This window comes from Ranitomeya variabilis, chromosome 2 (assembly GCF_051348905.1).
Source record: "Ranitomeya variabilis isolate aRanVar5 chromosome 2, aRanVar5.hap1, whole genome shotgun sequence".
Classification (NCBI taxonomy): domain Eukaryota; kingdom Metazoa; phylum Chordata; class Amphibia; order Anura; family Dendrobatidae; genus Ranitomeya; species Ranitomeya variabilis.
Window position 1 is genome coordinate 664612429 of NC_135233.1, and position 27780 is coordinate 664640208.

At 42.5% G+C, this 27780-nt stretch overlaps 1 long non-coding RNA gene across 1 annotated transcript; it reads left to right on the top strand.

The window, feature by feature from the left end:
• The first annotated feature begins 656 nt into the window (after positions 1–656).
• LOC143809812 (uncharacterized) lies at positions 657–7047 on the top strand. The gene is made up of 4 exons (XR_013222469.1): positions 657–837; positions 939–995; positions 1075–1133; positions 6671–7047. It is a non-coding gene; the product is annotated as an uncharacterized LOC143809812 (long non-coding RNA).
• Positions 7048–27780: the final 20733 nt, after the last annotated feature.

The following is a 27780-nucleotide window of genomic DNA, read 5'->3' on the forward strand; positions in this document are numbered from 1 at the left end:
AACATGTCAGGGATCGGATAGCAAGCCATAAATCGACAATACGTTGTGGTAAAACTTGGCTCCCTCTTCCAGATCATTCCAGATCATTTTTCTATGGCTAGACAGTCCTTGGCACAACTTAAATTTCAGGTCATTGAACAGGTACCTCGCCCTAGACAAGGGGGTAATGACATTAAGCACCTGAAATCAAGGGAAACATATTGGATCTACACTTTAGATACCCTCTCTCAAAGAGAGCTTAATAGGGAAATTGACTCGTTACTTTAAATCATAGATCAATAATCTCTTGTCCCCTTTCTTTCAGACATGCTGAATACTCTGGTGAGTTCTACTTCTACATCTAGTAACCTTTCCCCCCCCCTCTGTATTATGTTCCCCTTGCTACGTAGGGGTATGTTCTTTTCTGACCATCCCTCCCATCACCAGGTGTCCTCTTTCATATCCTCTATAATATACATATACCCTCCTTTGCCCAAGTAACATGCAGCATGTCCCCTTACAGATTTTTAGAAAATATATATATACCCTGTTAGGCTTTAGTGACATGATATATAGTCCTCCCCCTCTCAGGTCGCACGCACACCGTATATCGCAAGCATTAGCTTCCTCAACACAGCGCCAGCAATGATAGTATTGTATCCTGGCAACCAGGGACTCACACACATGGCGGCCACTCATACGCGATCGCGTTTCTAACATTCATAGCGTCATTTCCGGGCCGGAGGAGGCTCTTCCGGTCTGACGAGCCTCAGCGCCCATATAACTCCTCATACTACCTGTCACGCTACACCGATGCAGCAGGGCGCTGGAGCGCTGCTTGTCCAGCAGATTAACCAGGTATTTATGCCCACACACAGGCTCATGCTGTCGCTAGGCACGCTACTGGACGCACTTTAATTACTGCCCATGCCTTAATACACGTCCCTGCTTGCTTGCAGACCCCACACCAGGGAGTCCATACAGCATTGCCATAGTGACATAACGTTACAACAGAGGTACACTATATGTCAATTATCTATATTATCTAAGTATCTGCCTTACTATCCTCTTACTGATAGTTGCTGTTTTTTACAGTTTTTTCCACCATATCTAAGGATCTTCCTTACTCTTCACCTAATCTGTATTGTATCAAGGTAAAAATCACTTCTTTACCCTCTCTTTAAGTGTAGCCATATGACCTAGCTATCCAGGCTCTGGGATACAATTGGTGTTTGCCTTATTCTATGTATAATTATGTTTTATTGCTTCATTGTTTATTATGACTCTTATTATTTTTGGGACTAATTTTCTTTATTCATTTGATGTTCATTTTTCATACTTTACATGTACATTGTATATATTGGACATTTATGTTTATTTTTTTGTTTTATTCTAGCGATTATATGATTAAGACTCTGGCAGAGACGAAATGTAATTTACTTCTGGTCGCTTTCAACATATGATACCCTATGTTTATGCCCTTAATAAATTTACTCTACCATTGCATCATATATGCTTAGAGTGTGCGGTGTATTCTATATTCTTTACTAAATTGGGGCTTCTACAGTCCATTACACCTGCACCACGCTCCCATAGTATACCAAGTGCACGCCATTTTCTTCCTTAAGTAGACACCCCAGTAGTCACTTCTCAGTGTACAGAGGTCTGTAAGGAACTTGTAGCAGGAAGATCCTGCTCAAAAATCTGCCTTGTCAGAGTCTACACAGCGAGCCACAGGGATAAGGCAATCAAGGTGTATGCAATCTTGGATGATCAGAGCAACAGGTCTTTAGCCAAGTCCTTTCTGTTTGACACCTTCAACATTGCTGGCCCCGGTTCTCCTTACTCCTTGAAGACATGTGCAGGTACTGTAGAGACGGCGTGGAGAAGAGCAACTGGATTAAAGGTAGAGTCTATAGACAATCAAACCTGCATAGCCTTGCCATCAATGCTGGAGTGCAACTTGATGCCTGACAATAGGTCTGAGATACCTACACCAGAGGTAGCAGCTCATCATTTCCATCTGAAGCACATAGCCCATCTGATACGGGAATTGGATCAAGAAGCTCCGATTGTCTTACTCCTCGGAAGAGACATACTATGAGTCCATAAAGCTAAATGCCAGATTACCGGCCTACAGAATGCCCATATGCACAGAGACTTCTTTGCCTTTATGGAGAGAATATTTCAGAATGGCCATGCAGAAATTGCACCTATACTTCAAGATTCTGAGGAATGTTGGTATTTACCCATTTTCGGCGTGTATCATCCTAGGAAATCTGGCCAGATAAGAGTAGTATTTGACTCAAGCACCAGATATGAAGGTGTCTCACTAAACGATGTCTTTATGTCTTGCCCAGACCTCAATAATAGACTTCTAGGAGTACTTCTTCGCTTCCGCAGAGATGCAGTGGCATTTATGGCTGACATGCAACAGATGTTTCATTGGTTCCTTGTTAAAAAAGAACATATAAACTATTTCTAGAGACAGTGTTTTGAAGAAGCTTGATCTAATCATTGACCAAGATGAGCTGTTAAGAATTGGAGGTTGTCTTCAAGAAGCCAAAGTGGAATTTGTGGAGAAACACCCTGTAATAATTCCTGGACGTCATCATGTCACTAATCTGCTCATGCAGCACCATCATGTTTTGGTGAAACATCAGGGCCAATTGTTTACTGAAGGGACTCTATGAACTGCTGGACTATGGATAGTCGGAGCAAAGAGATGTGTGAGTATACTTATCTTCAACTGTGCGACTTGTCGCAAACTCTGTGGCGTGACTCAAAACCCAATGATGCCCAATCTCCCAGAAGACAGACTTAGTACGGATCCTCCATTTACCAACGTCGGACTGGATGTATTCGGGCCATGGTCTGTTGTTGCACGGCACACTATAAGAATCAAAGCCAACGCAAAACGCTGGGCATTTATGTTCACCTGTATGTTGTCCATCAAAGCAATCTGCATCGAAGTAATTGAATCCATGGACATTTCAAGTTTCATAAATGCACTCCGATGTTTCATTGCCATCAGAGGAACCGTGAAATACATTCACTCTGACAGAGGCACAAATTTCGTAGGAGCAGTGAAAGAACTTCAAATTTCTTCCAACCTACACATAACCAGTGTGGAAAGATACTTGAATGAGCAGGGATGCACCTGGACCTTCAATTTACCACACTCTTCTCACATGGGAGGTGCTTGGGAGAGGATGATAGGAATAGCATGTAGAATCTTCTTGCAAGTAGGTAGTACAAGACTCACGCACGAAGGTTTGACTACATTCTTGGCAGAAGTTTCGGCAATCATAAATGCCAGACCATTGACTGCACTTTCTAGTAACGCTGGAGATCCAACCATTCTCACTCCCGCCATGTTACTCACTCAGAAAACCAATGCTCTCAGCGCTCCACTGGGAGAATTCAGCAACAAAAACCTCTACAGACGTCAATGGAGATAAGTTCAAAGTCTCTCCAACACCTTCTGGGATAGATGGAGAAAGCAGTATCTCTCCACTTACAGCCTAAGAAGAAATGACAGATCAACAAGCCGAACATCAAACCCGCTGATGTTTTACTCATGAAAGAAAGCCAGTCACACTGAAATGAGTGGCCACTAGGCTTCATCACCAATGTATTCCCAAGCAAATATTGGAAAGTGCGCAAGGTCGAGGTCAAAGTATGGAAGGCTGAGGAGAGTAAACTATTTCTCAGAACGGTTGCGGAACTAGTTTTATTGTTTTTGCCAAAAGAGCCTGTAGGTGGCATCAGTTGCTGCCAAGCGGGGAGTGTTCTGCCCTCTGAATATAGGGCAATATGTTTTTATTTATGTGCTGGTTAGTTGATTATAGCACCATCTAGTGGTGACTGAATGTGTAGCCTGTGTCTTTAACAGCAGATAGAGTGTTGCTTTGTGGGATTGAAGCAAGGTATGCTGGGAAGAAGAAGACTCCATTTTCTTCTGTGTACTTCATGGGAAGCACATGTTTATTTGTCCTCCTCTAACTGCTCCAAGTTGAGTTTGCTATTATGGTGAAGCATATCTGGTAATATTACTATATCTGTTCTTGCAATGCAGAATTGTACAGAGATGTGATTAAAGGGAACCTGTCACCCCCACCAGAGCCTATTAAAGTAAAAGAGCCACCTTCAGCAGCACTAAAGCTGCATTCTGTGAAGGTGGCTCTTATGTTTATTATCCCTAGGAATGCTGAAATAATGACTTTTATAAATTTTCTGCCATACCTCTATTGAGTCAGGGAGGTATGTTTTCTCCCCCTGACTCAATCACCTCACAGCCATCCATCATCCCCCTGTGTCCTCTGGGTGCTGCCTCCTCTTTTTGTCGTGACGTCACTGGCGCCATCGTGCAGCGGAAGCCCCAGATCCCGCCCCGCAGTGTGTTATGATGTATTCACACTGCGGGGCTGGGAATCTGGCGCCTGCACAGTGGAGCAGGTCACCATGCTCCATTAAAGATTGTGCCGATGTATCACGAGATTTGTGCAGCCCTCCAACAAGCAAGACACATCTCAAACCACGCTGAAGTTTGTTTTTACCCACTCTGAGACTCCCAGAAAGTGGTTTATGCTGTATGTCAGATTGCACACCGTGTCAATGTGTATGAAGGCAGAACAGCAACAATGCCTCACTGGAGAGGCAATAGGTTTTGCTGAAGCTAATTTGTCTAGGAGACAAATCTCACTCTGTGGCAGAGTTACATTTGGCACGGAAAATATTCAGACCCCTTTACATTTTTCCCTCTTTTTTCATTGCAGCCATTTAATAAATTCAAAAAAGTTCATTTTTTTCTCATTAATGTACACTCTGCACCCCATCTTGACAAAAAAAACAGAATTGTAGAAATTTTTGCAAGTTTATTAAAAAAGAAAAACTGAAATATCACATGGCATAAGTATTCAGACCCTTTTTTCAGACACTCATATTTAAGTCACATGCTGTCCATTTCCTTGTGATCCTCCTTGAGATGGTTCTACTCCTTCATTGGAGTCCAGCTGTGCTTAATTAAACTGATAGGACTTGATTTGAAAGGCGCACACCTGTCTATATAAGACCTCACAGCTCACAGTGCATGTCAGACCAAATGAGAATCATGAGGTCAAAGTAACTGACCAAGAAGCTCAGAGACAGAATTGTGGCAAGGCACAGATCTGGCCAAGGTTACAAAAGAATTTCTGCAGTACTCAAGGTTCCTAAGAGCAGAGTGGCATCCAGAACCCTTAAATGGAAGAAGTTTGGGACCACCAGAAGTCTTCCTAGACCTGGCCATCCAGCCAAACTGAGCAATCATGGGAGAAGAGCCTTGATGAGAGAGGTAAAAAAGAACCCCAAGATCACTGTGGCTGAGCACCAGAGATATAGTAGGGAGATGGGAGAAAGTTCCACAAAGTCAAATATCACTGCAGCCCTCCACCAGTCTGGCCTTTGTGGCAGGGTGGCCCGATGGAAGCCTCTCCTCAGTTCAAGCCCACATAGAGTTTGCTAAAAAACATATGAAGGACTCAAAGATTATGAGAAATAAGATTCTCTGGTCTGATGAAACAAAGATGGACCTTTTTGGTAATAATTCTAAGCGGTATGTGTGGAGAAAACCAGGCACTGCTCATCACCTGCCCAATAGAATCCTGACAGTGAAACATGGTGGTGGCAGCATCATGCTATGGGGGTGTTTTTCAGCTGCAGAGACAGGACGACTGCTTGCCATTGGAGGAAACATGAATGTGGCCAAGTGCAGAGATATTCTGGATGAAAACCTCCTCCAGAGTCCTCTGGACCTCAGACTTGGCTGAAGGTTCACCTTCCAACAAGACAATGACCCTAAGCACACAGCTAAAATAACAAAGGCGTGGCTTCAGGGCAACTCTGTGGCCATTCTTGACTGCTTAAAATGCAGTTATATGGACAAAGAGACAAAGTAAAAAATAAACCAGCCACAGATACCAACCGGTATGACGCACCGCTGCCCCCGCATACTGGTTGGTATCTGTGGCTGGTTTATTTTTTACTTTGTCTCTTTGTCCATATAACTGCATTTTAACCAGGGGAATTTTATGCACTGGTACCTTTCTAATGGATTTCATTAATTTCATTATTTTTTATATTTATATATATATATATATATATATGTATATACCCTTCGTTTTCATGTGCACTTCTATTTTTTATGAATTATTTTTTATGGACAATATTGCACTTTATTTAATTATTTAGCAATTGTGTGGTATACTCACATCTATGCACTTATATATTTTTACAATACCAGTCATCATTTAAAATAAATAAGAGAACTCCTGTTATTTAACATTCAATATATATATATATATATATATATATATATATATATATATATATATATATGTTTTATATAACTGGATGTCTTTTTCTGTCTTTTATTGGTCTAACGTACCCTGCCTCCGCATACAGCTCCTATTTTTCTTATATAATTTTTTATATATAATTTTTTTGTATTTTTTGTTTTTTAATTATTTTAATAAAATTCCTTGTTTTTATAAATATTTTTTATGTATTGTTGTGTCATTTTTGCTTGATATGCTAATAAAATAATACAATTTTTAAGTGCTTGATGAATATTCTTTTGGGTTCATATGTTTGATTTATATTCATTAATCTTACATTTATTAGTTATTTTTGGTATTTCTTTTCTATATAGGATTCTGCCACGAATCAAAACCTGAATCGTGATAGTGCCCCCTTTCAACGAGGGGCCTCTGGACCCCCAACCCCGAATGGAAAATGGAAATGACGTATGGTTAGGACACCTCTTCCTACTAGGACTCACCTCCACAGTCACCTGATCCTCCGGTGTACGGCATATGCAGCCCGATGGTGACGGAAATAATGTAGGCTCCGGAGGCGCCACAAATCTCCAGAGTGACAACCTGTGGAATATGTTTTGTACCTGCATTACTAGGAATAACTCCAACTGGAAGGTCCTAGGGCTGAGAACGGCTGACCCCTGATGTGGCCCAATCACCCCATTTTGAAGAACTGAAATAAATTATCTTCTTGATGATATAATTTAGTGAGAAGCACTTGTATGTGGTCTGGGGTACATTTCAGTATTATATAAAAGTACAAAAAAGAGTTGAAATATTTTCTGTGTTCAATTATTCATCCTGATACTATTACGTGCTCTATGGTACATTTTGGTGTTATATACTTAACAGTCCAAAAAGCACTGAAAAATGTTTCTATATTCAATTACTCAGCCATGTATTATTACATTGTCAGTGGTACATTTCGATGTTACATAATGTTAGGGCTAGCGGAATGCACCAAATAATTAGAGAGATGGTATAAGGTGCGTTCGCAGCCCGGGGTCCACCATGCAGAGATGGAACCTGCTGCTGAGTAATGACGGCCTATATGGCGGTACAATGAGGATACACACACGGGTTAGCTTCACCCTGTACGAAAGAAGCGAACCCTGTTGCGTCACAGGGCCGCGGTACTGCACAAAGAGCGCAAGCAAGGAGACACAGAACTCAATCCCAAGACTCAGGATTAGAGTTCGTCTAGACCACTTGCGCTCAACACCGCTACTGGGTGTCAGAGTATAACTTAAATAATAATTTTATGCACAAGAGTGTGAGCAATGCCACTCTGGCGGACGCCACTAACCACCCAGACTTGGGTCAGGAAAGCGCTCTAATAGCGCACGGCGCCGCACTGGCAGTCACAGCAATAGACTTTGTATCGTGTGTTTAGTACTGATGGCTCTGTCGGGATCTATATAGCAAACATCCACCTTACGCGAGCAGTCAAACACAAAGGCAGAGCCTGGAAGGGCAGCAGTAACCAGTCACACAGTATCAGCCTGAGCCAGATGCTGGGACTGACGTCTCTGCTGAGCAGGCTCCACTGCGGCTGGAGAAGGATGGGAGACCGCAGTGGAGATGGTTCGAGATTCCCCCTGTGCAGAGGCGGGAACTCGACACCTATCATTACCCCCCTCCTCCTTGAAACATTTTTCTGTATTTTATTGCTCATCCATATAGTATTGAATGGTCTGTGGTACCTTTCAGTGTTACATAACAGTCCATAAAAGCATTAAAAAATGTTTCTGTATTCAATTACTCATCCATATACTATTACATGGTCTGTGGTACATTTAGATGGCATATAACATTCCAAAAAAGCATTCAAAAATGTTTCTGGATTCAATTACTCATTCTTAGAGTTTTACTTGATTTGTGGTACATAACAGTGGTATTAAACTTCAAAAAAATACTTTTACTAGTGCAGGTGATCACTTTTTTTTTCTAAATTTAAAATAAACTTGGTTTCAAGAGACTTAGCAATTAGAAAATGCTTAAAGAGTGCAGTAAGTGATTTGGAAGTAGTGTTGAGTAGCTGTTGAGGATGTTGAGTAGGTGAAACTATGCCTGTTGCTAAAGCACAAGAAACACAACCATCCACGACATATAGGTTCTTGTCCCACTTTGCAGCTAGACACAGTATACCACTTCAGAAACCAGAGCAGTGAGAGCAGGTGGTTGGTTGGATATTAGATAATGCTTCCATTATTCTTGGCAGCACCACCAAGTCTTACACACGGTGCAGTTTCACCAGCCAACAATCTTGAACACTTAACCTTCACCCTGATCCTTCTTCTTCCCACAATGTTGAGTGCCAGGAGACTAGTGATCTCACAATAGGACACTCCGAGGAGCTCTTTAAAGCATAACTTCTTGATTGTGGCCAGAGGCACAAGAAATCTCCAGAGCGACGACCTGTGGAATTTGTTCTGTACCTGTACTACTATGGGTAACTCCAGCTGGAAGGACCTAGGGCTGAGAACGGCAGACACCCGATACGGCCCTATCACCATATTGTAGAACTGAAATAAACTCCAGGTCCCAGATGAGTATTTCCACTTGACATTTTTAGTGGACACCTACACGTACTCATACACACACAGGTCTGGACCTGAACATTTATTTCCACACGTACGTTTGCCAACAGATGGTATTCTCCTTGAGCAATTGACAACAAAGTCATCCCCCAGTGTCACCAAACTCATTCCCTCATGAAATTTATGGGGAATCACTGCCCTCCTCTGATCACTCCTCCTGAGATGACCCCGAAACTTAGGGTTTACTTGTGTTGAGGGTAGGATACTGCCCCTTTTCCCCGATAGCATCTTAGCTGCCTCCACCAGAGAAGAAGGGGTAGATTTAAGAAAGACAACAGAGACCATAGCCCCAGTGCAAAAGTCTTTACAAGACTGGTCCCAACTCATTACTTCCCCGGACCGCCAATTTATGACCGGATTGTGTCTCTTCAGCCAGGGAAGGAATAAGACGATAGGAGTAGGCATACCCTCCAAGACGTAGCACCACAGGGACTCTTCTTGATGAGTCCCTATATGCAGGTTAACATTGTCTAAGACTTGGGTTACACTCCCCTGGCTGAGAGGAACAGAGACAATTTCCCAAATGGCAATGTGTCTCGCCAGCTTCCTACCGATGAGACCGTTGGTGTGAACAAAGCGAGAGTCCACCAGATTGACTCCAGCTCCACTACCCACAAGAAATGGTACTGTCTCAGTCTCCCCATCAACCACTACTTCAGCCATAATGGTAAACTGAGATGGAAAGGTAGAGAAAATATATACACATGACCAGGGGAATGCGGCTTTTGTGATGGAGTAAAAACTTTGGCGCGAGCTGGGCAGACATTGATGAAATGATCAGTCAGACCACAGAAAAAACTTGCCCCTGCTCCACGGAGAACCGCAGGCAACCTAGTTCGAGAGGAGGCTCCTCCCACCTGTATGGGTTCATCCATCTGCACCAATGTGTCCTCCTCCCTAGTTCGTACAACAGGGATAGATTTGGTGTATGTTTCTCCCTGAGGCATCTATCCATCCAGATAACAAGGGCCATAGCGGCCTCCAATAACTCAGTAGTAGCATACTGCACCAGAGTATCCTGAAGCCTAGCTGAGATCCCGACAAAAATTGCTCCTAAGAGCAGGGTCATTCTACTGAGTGTCAGTGGCCCATCTCCAAAATTCTGAGCAGTACTCCTCAGCCAACCTCCCCCTGATTGATCTTACGGAGTCGGAATGCCATCAGAATCCCCATACAACAGCACCAATGCCACAAAAAACTCATCTACTGACCGCAAAGATGGGGAATAGGTCAGCAGGGTGAAGGCCCATGATTGTGGATCACCCTTGAGAAGGGAGACTATATTCCCCGCATGCTGTTCCTCTCTCATTGAAGAACAAGGGCAAAGCCTGAAATATAACTTAAAGGCTTCCTTAAAGACCTAAAAGTATCTCTCCCTCCAGAGAACCTGTCAGGGAGAGGTATATTGGGTTCCAGTTGAGCCTGGACATAAGCCGAGACCAAGAGTTCGACACCTGCTGAAACTACTGCACCATCTGAGTCCGCAACTCGGTGACCTAATCCTTGAGGGTCTGGATCAGGTGAGCAAAAGCCACGGCTTGAGCTACGGGTTCCCCAGAAAATAATACTGGTTGGCAATAATGTCATTTCCCAACATGGGTCGTTCCAGCAGATGGCGCAATGCACACACAATGGGATGGGACACCTCCTGAGCTCCAACCTGAGCCTGTTCCTGAACTCCCCTTATGCCCTAAGCAGGTCCTTCCCCCTGCCACCATTACATACCTCATCCCTAACTGTCACCTCACAATGACCTGTCTAGTGCACTGTCCGGCAAGGGTGATAACCTCACCACTGCAGATGGTACAAACACAGGGGATAGTGACAAACACGAGACAGACAAGGTAAGGTCACAAAACTTAGCTCCAGACTCTGCTGCCAAGCTTCACACAGCAGAGGATACAGAAATAGGACCCCGAAATCCAAAGAAGCAGATTCAGCGCTGACACCAGACAGCTGCAAATGCATGGCTAATCTACATAGAAAACTCTATTACCAACAGTCAGCTGATGTGTCAGGTGACTATTTAAAGGATGGTGGGAGTGGTCACCACCCACATAAGATGACCAGCAATTCAGCAGCTGTCAGCAAGGAAACAGACATTAACCCTTGCTGTACTGAAAGGAAAAAAGCTACATTTAAATTAAAGCACTACCAGAGCTGCTACGAATCCAAACATGAATTGTGACATGTACCTACTTAAACATTCGCTGTTCACAATTAAACATGAAGCTATGCATGCGGTACAGGTGGAGATGGAGGAATACATGAGATGGGAAATACTACCCAGCCCAACCTCATCTAATCTGCTCAGCATGGATTGGGTAATAATGAGGACATGGAGGCTGAAAATGAGGAGGAAGAACAGGGGTTGTTGATTTATGCAACAGTGGCTAGTATCCATACAATCTTTATCCTGTCTCTCCTATGTGGATAGTTTGAGGATGGGAATGAGGAGGAAGAGAAGGAGGAGGAGGACAAGGAGAGTCGTCATCATGGTGGAGACAGGGAAGTGTTTGCTGTAGGGAGTTTGGTACATATGGTCGACTTTATGTACCTCTGCATTTCCCATGACCATCGTGCTACCTTCATCTTGGCCAAAAAGGAGTACTGATTGTTCACTCTGCTAGACTCACACTACAAGGAGGACTTTGCATCTCTTTTTCCTGAGGCGAAGTGGTCTTCTATAATGGTGCTATACCTGAATGCCACTGTAAGAAATATGCTGAAAATTCCCATCAGACAAGGCTAGCAGAAGATGCAAGCTTGCTTGCCCAACCAAGGAGGAGAAGTGAGGGAAGCACACAGCAGAGGAAGGGGTACACTGTCTAAGGCCTGCGCTAATTTAATGACACCATCCCAGCGTCTAGGGCTGTTGACTGAATATTTGTGACGAGGATGGAAAAGTTTTTAAAGATGGTCAAGCAATAACTGTCCAACCAAAACAGCATACTACTTAATTCCCCTGTGACTTTCAACTATTGGGTATCAAAGCCGGACACCTGGAATGAGCTGTCCCTCTATGCCTTGGAGGAGTTGTGCTGCCCTGCCACTACTGTCTTGTCTGAGAGGGTTTTAGGGCCAGCAGAGAATGCTGACAGGCTCACTCTTATAAAAATGAACAAAAGCTGGATTAGCCCTTCTTTTAGGTACCACCAGATCACAGCAACACATAAAGAGTTTCTAATATTCAATATTTGAATGGCCTTCCAGTTGTTGCCTTTAAGCATGTATGAATGACCTGTCTTATATTTTTTTCCTGGCTTTGCATTTAATTAGTTTAGGATAACAGCGACTACAATTTAAAAATATTTGAATAAGAACCACCAGTTATTCCCTTTCAGGAGTCTATGGATGACAGGATGACCCTCCTTGTAATGTTTTCACATTCTGGAAAGCTTTTATAAGTGTAGAAGTACAGTATATCAAGTATACTTTAACATAGGTATAGTTGCATTATAGCGGTATGTAAAACTCCAAAAAAGCGTTGAAAAATTTGTGTGTATTCATTTAGTCATCCACAGAGCATTAAATGCTTTTAGTGACATTTTGGTATACAGTGGGGAAAAAAAGTATTTAGTCAGCCACCAATTGTGCAAGTTCTTCCACTTAAAAAGATGAAAGAGGCTTGTAATTGACATCAGACGTAAACCACAACTATGAGAGTCAAAATTGAGAAAACAAATCCAGAAAATCACCTTGTCTGATTTGGCAAGATTTATTTTTTAAAGTATGGTGGAAAGTAAGTATTTGGTCACCTAAACACATGCAAGATTTCTTTCTCTCACAGACCTGTAATTTCTTCTTTAAGAGGCTCCTCTGTCCTCCACTCATTACATGTAGTAATGGCACCTGTTTTAACTTATCAGTATAAAAGACACCTGTCCACAATCTCAAACAGTCACACTCCAAACTCCACTATGGTGAAGACCAAACAGCTGTCAAAAGACACCAGAAACAAAATTGTAGTCCTGCACCAGTCTGGGAAGACTGAATCTGCAAGCAGCTTGGTGTGATGAAATCAACTGTGGGGGCAATAATAAGGAAATGGAAGACATACAAGACCACTGATAATCTCCCTCAATGTGGGGCTCCACGCAAGATCTCACCCTGGGGAGTCAAAATGATCACAAGAACGGTGAGCAAAAATCCCAGAACCACACGGGGGACCTAGTAAATGACCAGCATAGAGCTGGGAACACTGTAACAAAGGCTACCATCAGTAACACACTACACCACCAGGGACTCAGATCCCATGTTTAAGCCAGTACATATCCGGGCCTGTCTGAAGTTTGCTAGAGAGCATTTGGATTATCCAGAAGAGTATTGGGAGAATGTCATATGGTCTGATGAAGTCAAAGTAGAACTGTTTGGTAGAAACAAAACTCGTCATGTTTGGAGGAGACAGAATGCTGAGTTGCATCCAAAGAACACCATACCTGCTGTGAAGCATGGGGGTGGCAACATCATGCTTTGGGGCTGTTTCTCTGCAAAGTGACCAGGATAACTGATCTGTGTACATGAAAAGATGAATGGGCCATGTATCATGAAACTTTGAGTGCAAACCTCCTTCCATCAGTAAGGGCATTGAAGATGAAACGTGGGTGGGTCTTTCAGCATGATAATGACCCCAAGCACATCACCATGGCAATGAAGGAGTGGCTTCGTAAGAAGAATATGAAGGTCCTGGAGTGTCCCAGCCAGTCTCCAGATCTCAACCCCATAGAAAACCTTTGGAGGGAGTTGAAGTCCGTGTTGCCAAGTGACAGGCCAAAGCATCACTGCTCTAGAGGAGATCTGCATGGAGGAATGGGCTAACATACCACCAACAGTGTGTGCCCACCTTGTGAAGACTTACAGAAAACGTTTGATCTCTGTCATTGCCAACAAAAGATATATAACAAAATATTGAGATGAACTTTTGCTTTCTTTTCACCGTTTTTCCATGAAGGACAGATTTGTGGAGTATATGACTAACAGTTATCATTGGACAGATTCTACTATCTGAGATGTCACTCTCTGTACCTCCTCCAGAGTGACCATGGACCTCTTGGCTGCATCTAAAATTAGTGCTCTTCTTGCTTGGGATGTCAGTTTAGGTGGACAAAAATCAAATAAAGTTGCAACCTGTTGTGCTAAAACATGTAACTATTTAATATATGAAATATGAATAGCATTACTGTTCTAGATAATAAGAAATAATTGAGACACTAAGCGCATAATTTGGCTAATTCATGCATGCTCAGCAGCTGATAACAAGGCGGTCTCCAGTTTGCTGGGAACCTACATGTCTAGTGTGAATACTAGTGTGCAGAGAGTGTTTGAATAGTGTGGGGTCCTCCTGGGTTTGCTGCTATAGAGTTAAATTTAATTCAAGCATCAAGCATGAAGCATCATGAACCTGCAGGACAGCTTGAAATTTTTCAGAACTTGATTGAAGTTGTTTATCCACGACTATCCTGCGTTTCAATTGTTTTTTCTCTATCAACGACATCCAGGGCGATTAGCTATAGTTGACAGGGCAATTTGTTGTAAGCTTCATAATTATGTTGAGCACCGTTGACAAAGGAACATAAAAATCTTTGAAGATGAACTTGTAACCTGGAGATTGTTTATACTGGTCAACAATGTTGGTTCTCAAGTCTTCAGACAGCTCTCTTCTCCTCTTTCTGTTCTCCATGCTTAGTGTGGCATACACAGACACACAATGCAATGACAGGTGAGTTTAAACGAGCTTCACATGCTTGAAACAAAGTTGCTTACCCATAATTTTGAAAAGGTGCCAACAATTTTGTCCAGATCATTTTTGAGATTTTGTGTGAAATTAAATTTGCATTTTTTCTGCTTTTCTGTGTTGTTCCAATGCACACAAAGGAAATAAATGTGTATAACAAAACAAGTGCAATTACAATAATTTTATGGGAGAGATTCTTCAACTTCTGGGAAAATTTCAAGGGTGCCATCACTTTAAAAAATGACTGTACCTGCTGTGAGCTTTGTACTGTTATTTTTCATTGACATCCTAAAATGTCATTGGAATGGAAGTTTGAAAATAAAAGCAGAGAGCTAGAGAAGGAACAGTAAGGATTTTTTATTTGAACTATAGTGCAATATTGATTTGATTATTGAATTAAATTGTAGCACATAGAGTTTCAATATGTATTTTGTGCGAAGGCCATGTTTATAATATATTTTTCCTATTAAAAAAATGGATCATTTAGTAGCAATTTTACAGAAAAAAAAGAGGAAGTTAGCAGCAAATAATATGAAATCGGGAAATAAAAAACAATATTTGATATCTTTTATACTACCATTGCAGTTAAAACTTTAGTTAGTTTAAACCTGGTTATGGACCGGGAGAAGACATCTATTAATGCAGAACAACATAGTCCTTTAACTTCCAGCATGACATATTACCATCTGATTGTTTCCTGGAAACATCACAAGCTTTATTTGGTTACTTAGGACATTTATGAGCTCTGATGGCTCATTTAAGCCCTTTTTATAAAGGTCACCGCTATCCCACAGACCAACACAGCTCATACTTGCAGTACATAAGAACAAAAGCTATATATATATAAACCATGTGCACAAATATAAGTCAAGAGACACTTTCAAATATTGCTTATTATTTGCAATTATCTGTATCAGGGTATTCAATCTATGAGTGCTCAATTCGAAAACCCATCCTGGGATGTTTTTCTACTTTATCGGAGATGACAATGGTATTTAGTGTATTATTTATATTGTACATGCAATCTTCCTTTTATTTTGCGTAAATCAGTATATTTCAAAATGTGAATCTTTGTAAAGGGCAAAGTGGCATCTTCTTCAATTTCCTGCAGTTTGTAAGTTTCATTTCATTGCCTGTTCAAATATTCAAAAAAATCAGTCTAAATAATTGACCTGAGGTAGAGGTGAGTTTGGGGATGCATCAGTGGCTTGTCATGTAATGTTTCAGAGAAATAATATTAAGGAGAGCAGAAGACAGAGATGAAGGTTTATAATTTGCAGAAATTTCAACTCTTATATCATATATATTTCATTTTGCGCCTTTATTCAACCAGTAATTGAACTGAAGAAGCACATGATGAAACTAAAAGAAAAACATCTGATATGTAATAAGATTTGAATAATGAATTATAAATGAGCCATATTACTCATTCATATTACCAATATAGTTAAGGAGATTCTTTGGGAACATGGAAAATAAATACCTAAGGAAAGAATCATTATAAATTAAGTTCTAAATTCCTTTAATTAGCAAATCACACTCATTTTATCTGGGGAGATAATTACATTAGAATTATAATGACTGCCACCTTGCTACACTGACAGAAACCTGTTCTAGAGTGAATTAATATGACATCTGCCTTTAAGTAAATCATTTAGACCTGGAGATACCAATATCTTGCAATGTCAAGCTATCTCCTGCTAACAGCAGCCACCCAGCATTCAGGAAAGCAGGGTGGACAGCAGTGTCACATGACTCTTTTTACATCAGAAGTAGGGATGTTCTGGTTCATCATGTTTGGAGGAACTGTAGTTCAAAGTTTGGTTCGGCATACGAACTTGGCTTGGCTTACGAACTTGACCCTGAACCTGAACCCAAATAGAAGTCAATGGGGACCCGAAGTTCAGTGTTTTAAAATGGCTTTCAAATGGTCATAGTAAAGGCTAGGGGACTGCAAAAAAAAATCTAAATGCGTGTAAGAGCAGGACATTTGCCCTGCAAACCTATGTGGATATAAAAATGAATTAAAATAACCTAGAATGAAAAATAATTACAAAATAATCTTGAATCAGGATGTGGAGGTCCAAGTGGAGGAGGAGGAGGTGGACATAGCCCTGTAGGTGGAAGAGCAGATTTTGCACCTGTGGCCCATGGGCATTTGTGTTTCACCTCACACCTTGCAAATCAGGCAAACAGTGTGAGCCCTAAGTCATGCAGAAGTCACTTCTGCTTTTTCTAATGACTGCTGGCTGTCATTTTGTGGGCCTTCCACCTGGCTCTGCCCCGCAAGTGCAAAAGATGGAGTGCACTGATGCCCATCCTCATGTTCTTTTTGATGATGAGAACGTGGGAGGGGTAGTGCAAACCATTAGCAGACAACAGCAGCACATCTCTGATGATGATGATGATGATGATGATGATGATGAAACACAGGTGCCAATTGGTGCTGCTTTCTTCTGTGTGTAGATCAGCAAAGAGGGAAGGGGTGAAGACTGGGTGGCACATCATGCAGGGGATTATTATTATTATTATTATTATTATTGTCTAGAAAACCACTATGGTGCTGTACATGAGGAAAGGTTACATACAAACCTCAAATAGAAATTACAATGGACAAATTAATACTGACAGACGGGTACAGAGGGGAAGTCCTCTACCCTTCCAGATTTATATTCTACAGGTATTATAAGGAAGGAGACAGTGGATTTGGCAATTGCAGCAGCTCCTGTGCTCAATAGGTGGCAGCTCTGGTAGTGGAGAGGTGGCATCGGGGTCATTGCAGACTGTAAGCTGTTCTGAAGAGATAGTTTTTCAAATTCCACTTGAAAGTTCTGAATGTAGGGGATAATCAGATGTGTTGGGCCACAGAATTCTACAGGATGGCAGATACTGGAAACTAGACTTGAGGTGATTTCATGAGAAATGTACGATTGTTGAGGAGTAAAGAAAGTCTTGGGAGGACCAGAGATTATATGGTGGGAGATATTGAGAGATTAATTCAGAGATATATGGGGGATACAGATTATGGACAGCTTTGTAGGTCAGTGTTAGTTGCTTGAAGTGGATACGTTGTGGAATTAGGAACCAATGAAGGGATTTGCAAAGAGAAGTAAAGGACGCACAGTGATGACAGAGGAAGATTAGTTTGGCACTAGAGTTAAGGACAGAATGGTGCGATGGGGGATGATGAGGTCCTAGACGTCGCCATTTGAATGACATGGGCAGTTCAGAGGAAATGATGGTGGCCAAGCTGGCCCAGCTGCACAGCAAAAGAGGGATCAGGGTGCAAAAGCACTGTGTCTGGTGCTTAGACAATGTCGGCTGCTACTGGCCACAGCATTAATGAATTGAACACACCAAAGCCAGCTCAAAGGAGCACCCTGACAAAATAAGAGTGATTTGCACACTGTGCTGTCAGAGACTGAAGAGAGGCATACAGTGCCTTGTGAAAGTATTCAGCTCCATGGAACTTATCAACCTTTTCCCACATATCATGCTTCAAACATAAATATACCAAATGTAAAATTTTAGTGAAGAATCAACAACAAGTGGAACACAATTGTGAAGTTGAACAAAATTTATTGGTTATTTTAAATTTTTGTGGAAAATCAAAAACTGAAAAATGGAGCGTGCAATATTATTAGGCCCCTTTAGTTTCAGTGCAGCAAACTTACTCCAGAAGTTCATTGTGAATTTCTGAATGATCCAATGTTGTCCTAAATGCCTAATGATGATAAATATAATCCACCTGTGTGTAATCAAGTCTCTGTATAAATGCACCTGCTCTGTGATAGTCTTCAGGGTTTGTTTAAAGCACAGAGAGCATCATGAAGACCAAGGAACACAACAGGTAGGTCTGTGATACTGTTGTGAAGAAGTTTAAAGCCGGATTTTCAAAAACTTTAAACATTCCAAGAAGCACTGTGCAAGCGATCATATTGAAATGGACTGCAAATCTACCAAGATCCAGCCGTCCCTCTAAACTTTCATCTCAAACAAGGAGAAGACTGATCAGAGATGCAGCCAAGAGGCCCATGATCACTCTGGATGAGCTGCAGAGATCTAAAGCTGAGGTGGGACAGTTTGTCCATAGGACACAATCAGTCATACACTGCACAAATCTGGCCTTTATGGAAGAGTGGCAAGAAGAAAGTCATTTCTCAAAGATATCCATAAAAAGTGTTGTTTAAAGTTTGCAACATGCCACCTGGGAAACACACCAAACATGTGGAAGAAAGTGCTCTGGTCAGATGAAACCAAAATTGAACTTTTTGGCAACAATGCCAAACGATATGTTTGGGGTAAAGGCAACACAGCTCATCACCCTAAACACACCAACCAACTGTCAAACATGGTGGTGGCAGCATCATGGTTTGGGCCTGCATTTATTTAGCTGGGACAGGGAAGATGGTTAAAATTGATGGGAAGATGGATGGAGCCAAATACAGGACCATCCTTAAAGAAAACTTGTTGGAGTCTGCAAAAGACCTGAGACTGGATGGAGATTTTTCTTCCAACCAGACAATGATCCCAAACATAAAGCAAACTCTACAGTGGAATGGTTCACAAATAAACGTATCCAAGTGTTAGAATGGCCAAGTCAAAGTCCAGAGCTCAATCCAATCGAGAATCTGTGGAAAGAGCTGAAAACTGCTGTTCACAAACGATCTCCATCAAACCTCACTGAGCTCGAGCTTTTTGCCAAGGAAGAATGGGCAAGAATTTCAGTCTCTTGATGTACAAAACTGATAGAGACATACCCCAAGCAACTTACAGCTGTAATCACAGCAAAAGGTGGCGCAACAAAGCATTAAGTTAAAGGGGCCGAATAATATTGCACACCCCACTTTTCAGTTTTTGATTTTCCACAAAAATTTAAAATAACCAATAAATTTCATTCAACTTTACACTTTTCGCTTGCACAGTACTCCTTGGAATGTTTAAGTTTTGGACATCATTTTTTATTCCAATCTGGCTTAAACTTCTTCACAACAGTATCATGAACCTGCCTGTTGTGTTCCTTGGTCTTCATGATGCTCTCTGTGCTTCAAACAAACCCTGAAGACTATCACAGAGCAGGTGCATTTATACAGAGACTTGATTACACACAGGTGGATTATATTTATCATCATTAGGCATTTAGGACAACATTGGATCATTCAGAGATCCACAATGAACTTCTGGAGTGAGTTTGATGCACTGAAAGTAAAGGGGCCGAATAATATTGCACGCTCCACTTTTCAGCTTTTGATTTTCCACAAAAATTTAAAATAACCAATTAATTTTGTTCAACTTCACAATTGTGTTCCACTTGTTGATTCTTCACCAAAAATTTACATTTGGCATCTTAATGTTTGAAGCATGATATGTGGGAAAAGGTTGAAAAGTTCAAGGGAGCCGAATACTTTCCCAAGGCACTGTAAATGTTCTTAACCTAAGCGCCACCTGCATGATGAAGAATTTGAAAGCAAAGCATGAGCTGCAGTAGAGTATACACCTGTAAAACCAGGAAAGATCTGAGCCTCCTCCTGCTCACTCTTCTGCTCACTTTTGAGCAACAGGGCCAACTGACACCTCACAAAGGGAGGATGTGACAGCACCAATGTCTAAACACTGGATCTCAATTGATTTATAACGGGCTAACAATATGTTGGGATCAGGTGTATCATATAATGTGGCTCCCAACCACCACTACTTTTCCAAAATATTTTTCTGCATGTTCTGCTACCATTGAGGGTTGCTGGATTTTTTTATGCTTCTCTGTTCTCTTGCCTCTTCCTCTTTCTCCACTTCCTCCACCACCTTCTCATCCAGTCAACCTAACAGCTTCATCACCAACTTCAACATATCCAGGGGAAAATGACAGCAGGCTGTTCTAAAACCATTTCCTTGGTGGGGGAAATTCCACATCATGCAGGAGCTGTGGATGGAGATCAAACAACTGACCAAGGTTGGGGCCGCTCAATGTCAAGACCGGCCTGTTGGTGTGCTATAACGGGCAAAATTTCATAGCAGTTCTGGGTCTAGGTAGTTTGACACACATCCTTTGCCTGGCGCATGTGCTGAATTTAGTGGTGCATAGCTTCATGAAAAATGAACCCTACATGTCTGAGTTATTGCAGAAAGTTCAGCCCATCCGTGTGCGCTTTTAGCGTTCTGTTGCTTCTCACCTGTCTGCGCTGCAGCATCACTTCTGATTTCTCTCTCAGCCAGATGCATAGCTATGGGTTTAGCTCAGGAAGGTGAAACTTATGAGTGTGCCCCTAACCATATAACCCTGATTACAACTATAGAAGAGCACCCTAATTGTGGGCATTGGGGAACCTCAGCAGATGACCATGGTATCACTAAAAATGAATCTCTATAAAAAAAACACTGATATTACCGCCATATGTTGTATAATAGTAGATACCAGTTCTGTAGATAATAGTGACGTTATTACGTCTTTTCCATATGGCCCAGACCGACAGGACAACTTCTTCCAACTACAACTCATCTGCAGAGATTACAAAGACACATTAGGCTTCTTACATTTACAGCTCCATCCCCATCTAGTCCCAACCTGCGGAATCTGAGCATCATGCAGTTACCCCAATGCTGCTGTATGTGCCTCTTACTGAACATGCTGTATGGTACAATAACAGTGCTCCTCTAACTGCTCAACGTAATAACTAGAGACGGGGAACCTAAAACAGTAAAGCTCAGCATCCATACCAAACACTTACTGTTCAGCAGTGGCAAGTGGGGTGATAGTTTCAGGGGTTGATGTCCTTTTTGTATTGTCCGGTGACATCAAGCCCCGAGGTTAGTACTAGAGAGGCGTCTATAAGACGTCCCCATTACTAACCCCATAGTCACATTGTATTAAAAAAAACACAGACACCAAGAATAAAGTCGTTTAATTGAAAAAAATGATGCAGACTCCTTTAATAATCTCAATTAAACCATCCACCGGTCCTGAAACTAGAGGGGAACCATCCATTTTCCATGGTTACCGGGGTGGCTCTCTGCTGAGTCTGTATGCCATGTTCCTTGGCAAGGCCGCTTGGAACAGTTGATAATGAATTGATCTGACTGACCGCAGTAAAAACACAAACTTTCCCGAAAACGATGCTCCCTGCGCTTGTTACTCTCATGCCGCTGTAAAGCATCCACTTGCATGGGAACTGGTTCAGCTTCCCAGGAGGATTTGCCTGCAGATTCTTTAGGAGAAAGGGGAGAGTTAGTGACATGGTTAGAGGCTGCAAATCTCTCCTGTCTACGCTCAGTAATTCATATGTCAATGCGCACGCAATGCTGTATTAAAGCCTCAAACTCTTGCAGAGCATCTGCATGGACTAACTCGTCCTTTATCACACTAGAAATATCCCTCTTAAAAATGGGTAATTGGGCATAATAATCCCAAACTGTGTCCACCACCAACTGTCGAAATTCAGTAACGTATACAACGGCAGAAAACTTAGCCGCTTTCTGACCTCGGACGGGATAGTACGTCCGAGGTCAGAAGCACCGCTTTGATGCAGGGCTCCGGCGGTGAGCCCACATCAAAGCCGGGACATGTCAGCTGTTTTGAACAGCTGACATGTGCCCGCAATAGCGGTGGGTGAAATCGCGATTCACCCGCCGCTATTAACTAGTTAAATGCCGCTGTCAAACGCAGACAGCGGCATTTAACCAGGCACTTCCGGCCGGGCGGCCGGAAATGAGCGCATCGCTGACCCCGTCACATGATCGGGGGTCAGCGATGCTTCTGCAGAGTAACCATAGAGGTCCTTGAGACCTCTATGGTTACTGATCGCCGGTAGCTGTGAGCGCCACCCTGTGGTCGGTGCTCATAGCACACCTGCATTTCTGCTGCATAGCAGCGATCTAATGATCGCTGCTATGTAGCAGAGCCGATCACGTTGTGCCAGCTTCTAGCCTCCTATGGAGGCTATTGAAGCATGGCAAAAGTTGAAAAAAAAAGTAAAAAAAAAGTGAAAAAATAAAAAAAATATAAAAGTTTAAATCACCCCCCTTTCGCCCCAATCAAAATAAATCAATAAAAAAATTCAAACCTACACATATTTGGTATCGTCGCGTTCAGAATCGCACAATCTATCAATAAAAAAATCATTAACCTGATCGCGTAGCGAGAAAAAAATTTGAAACGCCAGAATTACGTTTTTTGGTTGCCGCGACATTGCATTAAAATGCAATAACGGGCGATCAAAAGAACGTATCTGCACCAAAATGGTATAATTAAAAACACCAGCTCAGCACGCAAAAAATAAGCCATCAACTGACCCCAGATCATGAAAAATGGAGACGCTACGAGTATCGGAAAATGGCGCAATTTAAAAAAAAAATTTTTAGCAAAGTTTGGAATTTTTTTTCACCACTTAGATAAAAAATAACCTAGTCATGTTTGGTGTCTATGAACTCGTACCTCGTACTGACCTGGAGAATCATAATGGCAGGTCAGTTTTAGCATTTAGTGAACCTAGCAAAAAAGCCAAACAAAAAACGTGGGACTGTGGGACTGCACTTTTTTTGCAATTTCACCGCACTTGGAATTTTTTTCCCGTTTTCTAGTACATGACATGGTAAAACCAATGATGTCGATCAAAAGTACAACTCGTCCCGCAAAAAATAAGCCCTCACATGGCCATATTAACGGAAAAATAAAAAAGTTATGGCTCTGGGAAGGAGGGGAACACGGAAAAATGGAAATTCCCAAGGTCATGAAGGGGTTAACCTGACGTAATGATAGCAATGCGGTTTCAGCTGTAGTGCGACAATTAGGATCATCAAAAATAATGGACATTGCAGCAAGAAAATCATCAAGGTTACTCAAATGAGGGTCACGAGTCTCAATTAGAAGATTCAACTACGTGAGAGTGCGGGAAGTAAGTAACATGATTATACATAAGACTTTAGATCGATCTGTATGGAAGTATGGCAGCATGTACATCAAAATACAAAATGCATTCATTAATAAACCCACAAAATTTGTAGCGTTCTCCATTAAATCTAAACGGCAGTAACTTGGGAGGGCTAATTGGCAGTGGCTGCCCCGGAGGTGGAGGCGCCAGTGCTGTAATTTGCTGTTATTTGATTACTTAAATCTTGAAGCGCCTGCCCGAAATGGGCCTCCCAGTTAGCAACCTTGTTTTTCAGAGCCTCTATGTCCCCTTGTAAAGAGTTGATCATAGAGAGCAACTGATCCAACATTGTTTCAGTCGTCCCAGCAGATTCCTTACTCGGCCTGAGTATCCTGTAACAGTTATGTGGTACTGTGGATTCTGATAGCGTGGGATAAAACGAATCTGAGACCAAAGCTGAGGCAAACAAGTGTATTTGACAAAGTAAGAAGTGGAACAAAAACTAACCGAGATCATACTGCAATTGTAACGAAGTATTACAGCACAATATAGAAATATTCAGCAAACTGAATAGCGGGGCGCGACCGCTAATACGAACCAATCCAGCAGTAATATAATGCAGGATTGCACATGGCACTTAAACAAGGAAGTCCAGCAGTAATGTGAGTGAGAATGCACATAGCACTTAAACGTGGAAGTCCAGCAATAATATGAGTTAGAATGAACAGAGCACTTAAACGTGGAAGTCCAGCAAAAATATGAGTGAAAATGCACACAGCACTTAAACATGGAAGTCCAGTAATAATATGATCAGAAGCGTGCACGGCACTTATATGTGGAAGCCCAGTAATGCACCGGTGGAGCATTAACTGGAGAAAGTCTCTAAATGTACCTTTAGGCTGGAAAGTCCCGCTCAAGTCCTACACCACAGCCCAACAGACACAGTCCGAGAACAGATAATGATGTCAGGATGTCTTACTGACCACAGTAGATACAGGGGCGAGTAGTTCCTCACTAGAAGTCAAGATAATAGGTGACCTTGACCAGGATCAAGGAGCCGCACAGAGGACTGAAGGCAGCTGAACATGGAGAGGTAGAGCACAGAGTAATGAGCAGCCGTGGCAGCAGGGAGTCGAGAAGCAAACAGGCAGAAGCTCAGGAGCCAACAGCAAAATACTCAGGTAAGGAGGATCTCCTGACCTGGACTAAAATAGCAGGTCAGACAGGAAGTTCAAGGGCAGGGCGAAGTACCAGACTCCATCTTTGACAAGGGCAAAACAGGCTCCAAGGAACATTCAAAACCCTTACAGCCACCTACAATAGTCCCTACAATGTATGCAAATGCCACCCATACTTTATGATGACCCCACAGTCACAATACATGTCTTGATTAAAGTAAAAAACATCATATACTCCAACAAATCCCACATCCTGACGAGTACACTGACAAAGTGTGGGTGGACCAATGTAATTGTGCTGATGCACACACAGGACATTAGAGTCCCGATGCCGCACAATGATGTCAATGCACTTGGACTCTAAAGTCCTATGTGTATGCCAGCTCCTCGGCCAGTGTATCACCCTGCCATTCTGTAAACTGCAGGCTTAAAGTGACATGCATTCTACAAAATGGAGAGCAGTAGTGCAGGGAGATCATATCGGCATTAACTATATGCCAATATAATGAGGAGTGGTGGTAGCTCTGGGTGGCCACTTCTGAGAAGGGGCCCTAGGGTGATTGTACCCTCTGCCACCTGGTAGCTGTGCTACTGGTACTTCTGTAAACAGTAATGCTTCTTTAGTGTCTGCGACTGACAAGCGTCTTCCTACAGAAGTGTATAAGCAGAGGACTTTCAGTCACTGTCAGCAGGCGGGGAGAAGCCACTAGGGACCACCTGTAGGACTAGTGCTCAGCACAGTTCTGCCCCCAGCAGCTGTAACAAGTATGTTTTTTCTCTGAAATGACTCAGCCTTCCACAGACAAACATACCTGGCTGAGATGGTACAGCGGGGCCTGATATCGCTGCATGTGGTTTAGATGGCAGGTATCAGCTGTCAGGAGATCTTTAACAACTTTATAATAATAAGTTGTTTACTATGACATTATTATATATAATCCAGCTCATGCCATGGCTACTGTATGGGGGCTTGGTATACTATCAGGCTGGAACTCATAATAAGACCCAGGCTGTAAGAATAATAAGGCCTCTACCACCCCATCTTCACCCTCCCTATACAGCAATTATTACATGCAATGTAGTGCAGAACACTAAACACTGTAATAATAAGTGTAATAATAAGGCCCCCCGCCCAGTCCTCCCTCCACCATGCCTTCAGTTCCCACCCTGCTCCCATCCTATCACATTTACTCCACAGTGACGTTGACATACCTGAATTTAGTAAACCTAATAAATTCTGGCCACCCTCAGAAGAAGTTTGCAGGCAGATAGTTAATGGATATCACTGGCAATTTCTGAACCAAGTGCTTCAGGTGAGCAAAGAGCATAAGATGAGGTCAAACAGGGCCAGGCAGTGTATCAGGTAAATGTATTGTGGGCAATAGGACCCAGGGGAGCCCCAGCATGCATGAGTTAGAGCAGGCAGGGGGTGTAGCTGACTGTAGCACTGTCAGCCAAACCTGTCAGAAACTTATGAGGTCAGCTCCAGCTCACTGCCATGACCTTAGACTCTGCCACTGTGCAGAATCTCAGGAAGATAGGGGAGCAGGCAATTTGCTGCGCTATCCCTGAGTGCTGCTTTTGCCTGAAGACAGATGCGGCTGTGACTCTGGGTGGGACCCTTCTTGTGCCAGGTCCTGGGGCGATGGCTGCCTCTACCCCCCTCGATAGATGGAAAAAATGTATTTAAACATTTTATAATTGAAAAGCTGCTTACAGATAACCAACAGATTATTGGAAAAGAACAGCCATGACCAAGTGAACGCATTTCGAACACCCTCTGTGTTCTTAGTCCTCAGTACGTTCGAAACGTGTTCAGTGGGTCATGGCCGTTCTTTTCCAATAATCTGTTGGTCATCTGTAAACAACTTTTCAATTTTAAAATGTTTAAATACATTTTTTCCATTTTAATTCTGGAGCTGGATTCATTTTCCTCCTACTAAAGTTTTTAGCGTTTTGGCAGTGACGTTATTTCCGTGCTCAGATTTATCTTTGACCACAATGGATCTAATCTACAAGGGTGAGCTGAAATACTTTTTGCATGTTCCCATCGATAGATACACTAATGTTCTCAGCGTCTGCATATCCTGGAGAAAATGTGTGAGCAGCAGCAGAAGATACTGGAGTTTCAGCTGCAGCATTTACGGGTGAGTCGCACTGGGGGACAACAGCACTTCACCACCAATGAGTGGGCCTCCATGCGGGATGGGTATGCCATATTGCCCTACTTTGAGTACTCCACCAACATAACCAGCGCTGCTGACAGCATCATCAGCATTAATATTCCATTTCTGTGTCTCCTTGAAAAAATGCTTCAGGCAATGATGCATGAAGTGGTTAAACAGGAGGAAGAGGAGGAAGAACAGGGACTATTCACATTATTAACAGGCCAGTTGTACACACATTGCCCGGAGGATGAGTTCCTGCACCAACAGCAGCCAGGTACACACATGTCCAGCCAAGGGACATTTTTGGAGGATGATTACCTCATGGGCAGCCTGGCACACATGAGCCTGGCACACAACCACCTCTGAGTTGCCCATATTGTTACATATGCTGATGGATGTCCACCATTCTGGATCCCCACTACAAGCACAATGCTCTAGCCTTACTTTCATCAATGGAGCGTGATCGGAAAATGCTGGAATACAAACACACACTGGTAGATACACTACTGACGGCATTCTCACCTGGCAGCTGGGGGCGCAGTGGAAGTAGAAGGCAGAGGAGGAAGCAGTCACCAACATAGCACCACTTCGTAGGGGTGGGTATGCATGATGGAAATCTGTAAAACCTTACTCAGCATGCCACAACATCCAGCACCACCATCTGATATGGTTTGTATTAGTAGGAGACAGCTTTTCTGTTATGCCTGTATAGCAACTTACTCGGGATTAATAGGTTATACACTGTAAAACTGCAACTGATCCTGCCATTTCCTATACAGCCTAGATGTCCTGACACCACAGTCCCTAGTGGGGCAGAACAGAGCAGAATGTGAATTAACTCTAAAAGGAAAAGCATCCTGAACAAAGGAAAGTAAATAACGAAAATACCAAACAAACAATG